A 7,078-nucleotide genomic window follows, 5' to 3' on the forward strand; every position below is an offset into this window, starting at 1 on the left:
GGCGCGGAGAGCGCTTCTAACGCCTCTGCTCGGCCTCCCTTTTCTCTCTTTTCCTTTTGTCCTCCCCCCCTTTTTCTTTCCGTTTCCTCCTGTATGGAAAATCACTCTATTCAAAGCCGGTGTCCATAAAGGAGAGAAAAGCCCCGCCACTTTATTTATTAAAAACCCTTCAAGCCAGGCTGGTTTTCCATGGCTTTCTGTTCTAATCTAAAAGATTTACAAGCTTTACTAGAAAAGAGTTCAAAACCACAGCAAAATAACAAGAATCCAATAATATCAGCAAAATAACTTATTTTTCTCATGCACTCCATCACAGGTCCTGGTGGAACCATCAAGGGGTACAGATGCAGTGTGGAGCAGGGAAAAAATTACGATCATTTCTCCAGTTCCTGTGTTTTCAGTGAGGTTGGGAAAAATAAGGAGAACTTAGTTTACACAAGAAGATAAGAGTCTTGTTTTTAGTGACTGGCAGACAACACTCGTAGGGAAACATTTCCACCTCTCTCAGCACAGGGAAACCATAAGCAGCAGGATGGAATCTCAGAACAGAAATGATCAGGTGCTTTTTCCCAAGGTAGCATCTCCCCAGAGAGCAGCCAGTGGGAGAGGAGAGGAGAGGAGAGGAGAGGAGAGGAGAGGAGAGGAGAGGAGAGGAGAGGAGAGGAGAGGAGAGGAGAGGAGAGGAGAGGAGAGGAGAGGAGAGGAGAGGAGAGGAGAGGAGAGGAGAGGAGAGGAGAGGAGAGGAGAGGAGAGGAGAGGAGAGGAGAGGAGAGGAGAGGAGAGGAGAGGAGAGGAGAGGAGAGGAGAGGAGAGGATCTCTCTTGTGAAAAACACTAATAGTTGGTTTCTAGAATTTAAAAAATTTAATAGTAATAAAATGGTTATAAAAATAGTAATATAATGAGAGTAATACAAATTTGGACAATTAGGATTTAGGACAATATGAGACAATAAGAACAAAGAGTTACGGAGGGTCCGGGTACCTATTTCTGTGCAAAATAAGCCCGAAAAAGGACCCACGTTAACAGAGGATTAACCCTTAAAAACAACAGCCTGTTGCATATTCATACACCTCATACATGATGCATAAATTCCATTCAAACACAGGATTCTGTCTGGTCATCGTCAACTTCTTCCTCATAATCCTAATGGCACCTTCAGGACTGAGCAAGGCAGGAAGAAGTTTGTTTCTTCTGATAAAAGGGCAATACTTTTTCTCTGAAAGATTCAGGTGTCCTGTGGCTGCTATCTCGATGTAGGTCCCTTCTTTAAAAAAAGTATCCCACATAGCATCATTTCTATTTTAACATCTTGTTATAACCTAAAACTATATTTAACAGAAGAGAATTAATACAGCACTACTTTCTAACATAACACATATAACATTCATTTTAATATTTGCAAAAAGCCAATCATAAAATATGCATTTTTCACATCTCTTCTCTTGGGATAGATGTTGTCCCTGTTTCCCTGCCTTTCACATCATCCACAGCACATTTTCCTGACGGGTAACATGTAAGAAAAGAAAAATTCCAAGTGAAATTTGCCAGGATGACAGCCCTGGGACAAACATTGTCACTGCTGTGCTCCTGCTCTTTTCAGAGTAGCCAGAGACCCCAAATTAGCACAAAGAGCCGCCCTCAGTACCACAGTTACTGACACCTCAGCTCTTGGCTGCAGAGAAGAGCCCTGGAAGCCCAGCAGGAGCACAACCCTCAGCACAGAGTCCAGGTGCACACGAAGCACACACTCAAACTCCTCTCTCCAAACTCAGGTACCTTCTGGATGCCACAGAAGAAGGAATTCCAACCCAGCTGGGATTTCCTCCCCCTCCCGGCCTGCAGGGCACTGCTGGACAAGGGCAGCGCTCCCTCCCTGCCCTGCTGGGTTCAGTCTGACTGCTCCAAGCTCTCCCCCACTGAGGAATTACAGCTGAAATATTACACATACAGCAAACCCTTCCTGAATTAAAATGATAACACTTCACTCGGCTGGAGAAAAAAGTGAGCTCTGCTGTATTTCCCTAAGCCAGGCAACACAATTCAAGACAAACAAAAAAGCCTTTTCAGTTTGGGTCAAAAAGAACCTCTCGTTCCACTTTTTCACCATTTTCAACAATCTACCATATTAATTTTGTCTCTCTTCAAACAAAAAGCCAATTCAGCTTTGAGAACCTAATATTCTGGTGTCCCAGGCTACCACATAAATGCATTTCTCTTCCCCTGTGCCCCATATATATCTTAGAACAGAACCATCCAAACTCACTTTTCCTGGGAACCTGCAGAATTCTGTGTCCGCAGCTCAGCACTGCCTGATGAAAATCCCTCAGACTTCCAGTGGGTTCTGCCTGCCTGGATTTTCAATTCCCTGCCCTGGGATCTGGGGCAGTTGTTTCCACTGGGCAGGACAGGGAGGGTTCATACCTCGTCTCTCCCTGAGCTGCCATCGGAGCCTTTGGGAGCTGCTGTGTCAGCCCCAGACCCTAAAGCACCATTTCCTTCCTTCCACCCTTCCAGAGCTGCCCCACAGAGCCCAGGAATGCCCCTGACCAAACCCCACAGCTCTGGTTTGCTGGCTTGCTCCCAGCCCTAAGAGATTTCACTGAATCAAGGGCTGAAAGCCTTCCTCAGAAGGAGGAAGAACATGTAAGTGTGTCTGAGCAATCCCTCAGCTCCATCCCTTTCTCTCCCTTCCTTTTGTTCATCTCCTGCCTCACACAGAGTGCCCGCCGGGCCGGTTCCTTCATGTGGTGCCACAGAATTCCCAGCAAAGAGGAGATTCACATCTCCCTCACCCTGCCCGTGCTCTGGGCATCACAGACCAGCAGAGAGCACACCTGGAATGCTCAAAAACTGCTCAGCTTTTCTCCTTCCAGGACTTTCACACCCAGAGAACTGAGCCGAGATATAAACACCTCATTTGATACAAACCTGACAGAGATTAGATTTGGCTGCCAGTGCTGCGCTGGTTCCACACATACACACGAGGCTGCTGCGTCCCCACACGCCGCTGGCCCACAGCCCCCGTCCCCACAGCCCGTATCCCCGCAGCCTGCGTCCCCACAGAGCCCGTGTCCCCACAGCCCGCGTCCCCACAGCCCGTGTCCCCGCACGCCACTGGCGGCACAGCCCGTGTCCCCGAACCGGGAAACGCCGCGGAAAGCGGCGCAAAGCGTTGCGCCGGCGTCGGGATCGCGTTCAGGCACCCGAATAGATGGAGGAGTTTTTTCCGGGCCGTCATTTTTTACCTTGTCAAGGCGCATGCGCACGATGCCGCCATATTTGGAAGTGCACTCAGCAGCGTGACGAACCGCCATCTTTGGTGTGGCACCGCGTGACTCCCGCCCATCGCCGCCATCTTGGGTGCTGGCGGAAGCCATCTCCGGCTAAACCGCCATGTTGGCTGTGGTACGATTAAAGGCCCGTTTCTCCTCACAAGGGCGTCTGTTTTGTCGGCTGCCTGAAATCCCCACCCGACTCCTACGCCGACACAACGCCCTCAGAGCGATTTTTCGCGCTGTTTCCCGGTGTAGGGACACGGGTGGTGGCATCAACGGCGCCAGCGGCTGGCGAGAGCTGCGCGAACGGCAGCAGGCAGAGACAGGGACACCTCTGTCCTGGTCCCGCCACATCCGCCATTTTGAGTGTGGCTCAACTCCGACCGGCCATCTATCGTGTCCTGTCACGTGATTTTTGCCACTTCCGCCATCTTGGGAGTGGCGAACAGCGGCGTCCTTTCCGCGCCGCCATGTTGAGAGTGGCACACGGGCAGCTCTGTCCGTTCCGTGCCCGCCCGGTGTCCCCAGCCCGTGTCGCGGTGCGGCCGCGCCTCTGCCGCCCGGCACAACCGGCGCCACGGCTGTCATTCTTCTCAGCCACCGCCCTGCACTCCTTCTATCGCCTGGTCCCGCTCGTGGCCCTGACTGCACTCCTAACTCTCCTTCACCCCTCTACTATTTCCAGACATTGCCTCGCTCTGTCCCGGCTCTTGCGCCTCCCATGCTCGGCAGCCACGCCGGTGTTCCGTGTCACCCAGCCGGGGACAGCAGGGGACAGCGTGGACGGTCAGGGCGCTGTGCCGGGGAGGCAGTGCCGCTCTGTGCCGCCAGGCGGCAGCACCACCGCACAGCTCAGCGAAGGGTGGCGAGAGAGCGGAGAGAAAAGTTGGGATCGAGCCCTTTTTATTTCCTTCATCCCGAGCATCTTCTGTTTTCAGGCACTCGATTGTTTCATTCATATATAAAAACATTATGTCATTACTTTCAAACTCTACACATCTCTACTTAGAGTTTCTAACATTCCTGTATATAATAGAGTAGGTAGGGTTTATTTTTAAATGAATTTATATATAAATAAGCATTTCTTGTCAATATATGAAAAATTTAAAACTTGACAGATTTTATTATTCTACACACACTCCCTCTCTATGAATTTTCTGGCAGTTTTGGGTCCCTCTGAGGGAGGGCACCCAGCATGATCCCCCTCATTCCCTACTCACCTGCTCCTCCACAGCATCCTGGCTCTCCCAGGGACATTGGGCGCCCCAAATGACATTGGAGCCCCTGAGTCCCCACCTCCTCCCCCACCCCCAAAAAGGGTGAGTCAAAACAAGTCAAACTCCTCTGGAGAGCAGCACATTGCTCTAACAATTTACATCAGTACATCCCCCCAAAAGGGCTCTCTCTGCTGGAATAATAAAGGGGTCAGTCCTCAGAAGGGTTGAAGTTCCTCCCCAGCTCCGGTGTCACAGGCTGGTGGCTGCCCCACCTGAGTGGGCAGGGAAAGCCTGGACTGCCTTGGTTTAAATCAAACCAAATTCAGTCCCTGTGCTCTGAAGGGGTAGAGACGTTTCCCCACTATGGATGACAGGTTGATCTGCACTCAAGAATTAATGCATCACCTGCTCCTGGCTGTGTTCCTTGCCTGTCACACAGCCATTTTCATTGGTCATGAACAAGAGTTTTAACTATTACTGACCAAGTTTTTGCTTTTTGCATTTTTTAAAAAGCAACCAAGAAAATACCATGGACAGGAGACAATTCCATTTAAACAGTATCTGAATTCCCAGTATTTGATAGGAAAACTAATAGGATAAGTGCAGGAGTATATAGCCATTACTAATAGGGTAAGTGCTATAGCCATTACCAATAGAATCAGTAAGTTTCCCAATATTGCTTTTGGTATTTCATGAAAAAAACCCATTCAGCCCAAGATTTCTCACCCTTACCTTCTTTTCCTAACAAACACAATTTCACAACAAAATAGCTCGATGTGGGTCACTTTCCCTTAATTTTCACCCGTGTCCACAATCCTGGTGGGAGCTGGGGGAGCAGCAGAGTCCCTGTGTGACTTCGCTGAGTTCAGCTGTTTAAATCAGGCCGGTCCCCCTGCCAGCTCTCAGGGGCAGCTCTGGCCTCCCCTGCCCCATGAGTGACTCCTCCCCTGGGCCGTGAAGCGGCACCTCCAGCAGAGACAGAAGGACCCTCCCAGTGCCCTGCTGGGAAGGCGAGACTGTGGAGAAGCATGTGCCAGCCCTTGAGGTTAAAAGTAAGAAAAACAACATGAGGAAATTACAAAAAAGTCCAATTTGACTTAGGCTCCTTCAGGTGGCATTTCATGGGTCTGCAGTGTGTACTTCCTCAGAATTAAAAAATAATCCCCTCACAGGACTGTTAACTTCTCCATTAAGCCTCTTTTGTTATTAAGATTTAGGGATTTATTACATCCAGCTTTAGTTCTTGTAACCTTCCCAGTTACTCCTCTGTTTAAAAAAAAAGGGGGGGTAAAAAATATAGAGACCAACTCAACTATAACCATTTCCTTGCTTTTCCGTATTTCCTAACATCAATCACCTTGCACTGGAAAAGAAAGAATAGGTTGTTTCTGCACATCCAAATTCCTTTGAGTTTTAATATCATCCCTTTCCTTGTAATTATGAGAAGTGTTTTGTACAGCACAATGAATAAAATGGTCACATTTTCAGAAGACACAATTGCACAAGGACAGACAACAAAACTGCCTCCAAAGTCAATTTGGGCACACATTTTCCTTTTTGCACTCTGAGCTTTCTTTTGTGTCACACCTGAAATTCTGAGGATTTAGTACTCTGCCCCAGTCCTTCCCTCTCCTGTCAGTGCTGCTGTCACATGAAAAGAGAGGAATTTTCTTTAGCACTGGATGTCAGCCTTAACACCCCAAGAATTGGTTCAGCAGGCAAGAAACATGCCTGCTGCATCCTCGACTGCTGAGAGCAAGGATGCCAACTCAGCGAGAGAGCTGCCACGTCCTTGCTTTGCTCAGAGCTTGCAGTGGGACAAGCAGCACAAAACCCAGCAGATCAGAGCCACCTATGCACAAAGCTTTCCAGTGTGAACCATTCACCATAGCACACAACATCCCAAATTATAATTCAGAATCGTTCTGTGCAACACTCAGCCTTTACAAAATGAGACACAGCCCCGTGCCAGGGGCTCAGGTACATGGCAAACCGACACCATGGGCCCATCTCTGTAAGGACAGTGCACCTTTGCAGGCACCTGCCTCGTGTGACACCACTCTCAGGAGACCCCCCTGTCCCCTCAGCCCTCCCTGCCCTGGCTGGGCTGCAGAGTGTCCCCCACACCCTCGTCTGGCTGGGACAAACCCACAGAACACCTGTGTTCAACACTGACTGATCTCATTCATCACCTCCTGCCAGGAGACTGACCCAGCACACTGAAGGGTTTCAATCCTAATTGAGGTTCTCTACATCCTTTCTCTGCCCCTTCTCCACAACCCTTTCCTTCAATTTTCTCTTCCCCTAGTTCTGTGTAAAACAATGCATCTAAACAATAATACAGGTTCAAGTTCAGATAAAGTCACTGAAATCAGCAGTTCTGATGTTACAACCTTCTTATAGGTAACGGAAGTTTCCTAAGAACTCTCTGGGAACAGGGAAAGAGGAGAAACCACATAGACTTTCAATGCCATACTCTAAAATCAGCAAGAGATTTAGTCTTCTATATTAAATGTTTAAAAAACACATGCATTACTACAGAATACTTTATTGTTAAAACAATATTTCAAAACACAACCCTGAC

General features: G+C 48.7%; 1 long non-coding RNA gene across 1 annotated transcript; it reads right to left on the bottom strand.

The window, feature by feature from the left end:
• Positions 1-840: 840 nt before the first annotated feature.
• LOC134417200 (uncharacterized) lies at positions 841-3,627 on the bottom strand. The gene is made up of 2 exons (XR_010027531.1): positions 3,248-3,627; positions 841-1,266 (listed from the first exon to the last, which is right to left on the bottom strand). It is a non-coding gene; the product is annotated as an uncharacterized LOC134417200 (long non-coding RNA).
• Between the last annotated feature and the right edge of the window lie 3,451 nt (positions 3,628-7,078).

Source organism: Melospiza melodia, chromosome 4 (genome assembly GCF_035770615.1).
Source record: "Melospiza melodia melodia isolate bMelMel2 chromosome 4, bMelMel2.pri, whole genome shotgun sequence".
Lineage (NCBI taxonomy): Eukaryota > Metazoa > Chordata > Aves > Passeriformes > Passerellidae > Melospiza > Melospiza melodia.